The sequence below is a fragment of the Ctenopharyngodon idella genome, chromosome 9 (assembly GCF_019924925.1).
Source record: "Ctenopharyngodon idella isolate HZGC_01 chromosome 9, HZGC01, whole genome shotgun sequence".
NCBI lineage: Eukaryota > Metazoa > Chordata > Actinopteri > Cypriniformes > Xenocyprididae > Ctenopharyngodon > Ctenopharyngodon idella.
In genome coordinates, this window is record NC_067228.1 from 6,463,635 (window position 1) to 6,467,813 (window position 4,179).

Below are 4,179 nucleotides of genomic sequence, written 5' to 3' on the forward strand. Positions count from 1 at the left end.
AAAAAAAAAAAAAGCACACAAACGTGATATGGTTGATATACAACCATTGATGGACATCTTTGATTTTAATGAGGGGAAAAAAAAAAAAAAAAAAAAAAAAACTATGCAAGGGCGGATTAGAACATGCAACTTTTGATACTATTATCAAAAACTCTACCACTAAACCACTAGGGAATTTAGAAGTTTGAAACGGATAGATGCATTTATTCACTAAATTGAAGAATCTCGGATCTATTGTATTCTTATTGTACATATCTGATATAGCATTGTATTAGCAGCAATTTCGTTCACTGTTTTGTTTCTTTAGGATTTAAAAAAAAAAAAAAAAAAAAAAAAAAAAAAAAAGGTCCAGCCCCCAATGTTCAAGACATGGTTACGGCCTTGGCCTACCTCTCTCATTTGGCATGAACCAAAATGTTTCCATGGCTGCGATGTCACATTAAATTGTTAACCCATTTCTTCCTTAAAGCTTTGTGCTTCACTTGTCATATTCACGTAAAATACTGGCACAGCCCAATCAGTGGGTACCGAATATTCCTGGTACTACAGAAATGCTGATATCTTCACATTTTCAAAATTTCAGCACCGACTTGGTACCGAAGTACCGGTACTTTTGACAACACCAACTCTTTCTCTACACAGGACAGGACAGCCTATGAACTCCTTGTGAGTGTTGAAGCAGACTTCTGCTGAAACTACAGTAAGATTCCCTTTGATATTTTTAAACCTTGACTCTGGGTCTGCATCCATCATCTGGTATCTAACTGAATTCCACTACACATCAATACCATATATTACCAGGAACACATTGTGCAGTAGTCACAGCTTTATTCAGAGTTGCAGCAGAGGGGACAGACATCAGAACAGTATCAAAAGGATAACCTTTCCCTGTATAGACTAACTTTTACTGTATAGATACAAGAAATACATTCTCACTCTAGTTTCTTGACCGCCTTCCTCTTAAGTTTCTTTTGTTGGAGCAGAAGGTCAACATACAGACAGTGATCCACAACACTTGAAGCACAGAGAAGACCACCATGCAGAGCACCAGAGTAGCCACCAGAAAAGACATCTTGTCCTGTTGGGGAGGGGTGATGATATAGTTTTTTATTTTTTTTATATATATATATATATATATATATATATATATATATATATATATAGTGTATACAGCCTTTCATATACACTCAAGTAGGTTGTAACTTACCCTGTATGACATTCCTGTAATGGGCCAAAATAGCTACCCAAAGAGACAGCTTTTAAACCAAGTTATACGGAAGGTTACCTGACAGGTAGAGGTTCTTGACGGGAGTGTTGCACCTGATCTTGGCAATGTTCAGAGGTTCAAATCTCTCCAGACTGTGTTCTGCAGACAGCATGGACCCATATGTGGCCCCCAGCCCATGCATGTTGATGGGACTGACTGCATGTAACATCACCAACTACCAAAGTCAGGAAACCAGTCAGTTAAGTTACATTTGTCACTTTATTAGTTAAGCAGCACTCATAGGACAGGACAAAAAAAAAAAAAAAAAAAAAAAAAAAAACACCTTCTCTTTCAGCTTGGGGAAGTGGACACAAGCCCAGTCAAAGAGATGATTAGCAAATCTCATCTTGTATCTTTCATATTCTTCATCTCTTTCAGTCTCACTCAGATTGTTCCACTGTCCAAACCACTTTGGATTGACCATAGTATGGATCACCATCCGGGACTGCCCTAAAACAAACCACCAATAATAAATTACACTTTAGTTCGTTTACTTTGATGGTTCTGTGTGTACAAAATACAGAAGTTAACCTGGGAAACGAGTGCACGAGGTGGGATCCTTTGCAGAGGGGAAGGAAATGTACATCATGGGGATGCTGTCAGGTGCGTCCTCCTTGTCAGAATCAAAGTACTCTTCCATGCTTAATTAGAAAAGTCAATTGTAAGAGTTTGTGGAGAGTATGAAGATGAACTTAACATACTGAAGAAAGTGATTGGACTTGAATGCCTACACTTCATCCATGTTGTTGCTCTTATAGAGACGCATGCCCAGTTCTTCCTTAGTGGCATTAAAGCCTGCAAACACCTGGAAAAAGCCTTTGCCTGGCTTTAGAGTATGAACATAATCCTGGATCTCTGGGAGAAGCAGAAAATGCTTATTAAAACATGGGGGGGGAATGGAGCAGTTCATGTGAAGTACATTAGACCACTTGAAGACATTGTCACTTACTTCGATTTGCTTGGATCTCTGGAGTCAGAATCTTCTTAAAGGTGGTGAATATGCCAACACTTGAAATGATCACAGGAGCCCGGATTTCAACATCTTTACCTCCAGTCTTCACAGCCACTCCTAAGCAAAGAGACGGTCCTTGTTTGTGTCATGCATCTGAAAGTTACTGGAGCCAAATATATACTGGACGACACCACTTTTGTAAGGCCATTTTCAGTACAAATAAGCTTACTGCCATAAGAGCAAGACAAAACATTGTGACACGACCGTAGTTCATAACTCACCACATGCGCTTCGTTTTCCATCAACTAAAATTTTGGACACAGGAGCATTGACCAGGACTCTTCCTCCATGCTTCTCCAAAACCTGGATGATGTGGTATGGGATCTCACTAGCACCACCCTTAGGATAATACACACCACGCTTAGAGTGGTGCAGGAAAAGGGCATCAATCATGAGGCTGGAGTTTTTGGGTGGGACACCTTGAAGGAAAAGTTAATTCTATTTAATCTCAAATGCATTAAAGAGGTAAAATAACTTGGGAACAACAGATGTTTTTTTACCATAAAATATTTGAGAAAACACAGTGAGGAGGTCACGGTTGCTGGTAAAAGTCTTGACCATGTCTGTTGTACTGGTGCGGGAGTATCTGAAAATTGGGGAGATCAAGTCAGCGATTCCACTCCACAATATGAAGCGAGCAAACCAGAGTGGGACCATTTTCAGCATACACAGCAGATGGATTTTCTTGGAACAAATCTATAAGGAAAAGACAATTTGTAACAAACCATACTCTAATGCCTGACAAGAAACTTCAGAGCCATAAACTAAATACCTTCATGATTTTGAAGAGCTCCTCTACTGCTTTAGTATCATTGGGAAACTGCTTCTTCAGATGAGCCTCCATCTGCTTCTTGCCATTGTAAATAGTGTATTCTTTACATTGAGTTCCTTTACCAATAACTACGGTGTCCACATGGGAACCCTGCTCAGCAAAATGCACCTGACCATCAGTGATCAGATCCAGTGCAATTTTCAGGAAGCCATTCTCATGAAGTTGTCCAATATAATGGAAGCCTTGACAAGTGTACATTGTGTAAATAGAAGTTGAGATACTCAACATTCAATCACTTATGTAACTCCATGAACATCACGGAGGTTCTTACCACAGTCAAACTCAAAGCCTTTCTCAGTGAAGGTCTTACACAGGCCTCCTGCCTGCTTGTCTTGCTCCAACACCAGGACTTTCCTAGTTTGGCTAAAGTTGCCGCTGCAGTCAAACCACCAATACCGCTGCCAATCACAATGACATCTAAGTTTCTGGGTACTTCAAATTCATCAAATTCTGTAGGTCAAGAAATATCATTATTTAATAATGGACACCTCTCTTGCAGTCAGCTTGTTTCAATAGCATGCAACTCCTCTAAAGTTTACATACCTCTCCGGAGCACTCTGTACTTTTTCTTCTGGTCTACAACTAGTGGGCCAGGAGGACTGATAATCTCCTTGCACAGTCCACTTCTCCTTCCAAACAAATACCAGAACGTGCCACGAGCCCAGTCCACCAGCCATTCTAAGAAAAGCAGAATCCACCACATCTTTAATTGCTGGAAAAAGAGCAGTTGGTGTTTTCAGTTTCACAAGTGACTGCTGGAGATTTCACACTTTATAAATATTAAAAGCTCAAGCAGCAGCTCTTTCCAGAGACTGCAGGCAGCTGTTAATGGTAATTGAGATAAGGCCCTATTTACTAGTCTAAGTTGTGGGAGGAGACACTTAATTCAATCAGATCTGCAAACTGATTGCTTTGCGTTAGTTGTTTATAACGATTAACTGCTGTTTTGCATAAAATGTGAACCGATGTAGAAATGCAAGTATTTGTTTTTTATAATCTGGTCAAGTAAATAAATCGGCTTGACATTTTGAAGTGATTTGGAGAAATGTTTCCCTCCTTATCAGCTTA

General features: G+C 39.7%; 1 pseudogene; it reads right to left on the bottom strand.

The window, feature by feature from the left end:
* Window positions 1–317: 317 nt before the first annotated feature.
* On the bottom strand, window positions 318–3,928 carry LOC127519064 (inactive all-trans-retinol 13,14-reductase-like; annotated as a pseudogene).
* Window positions 3,929–4,179: the final 251 nt, after the last annotated feature.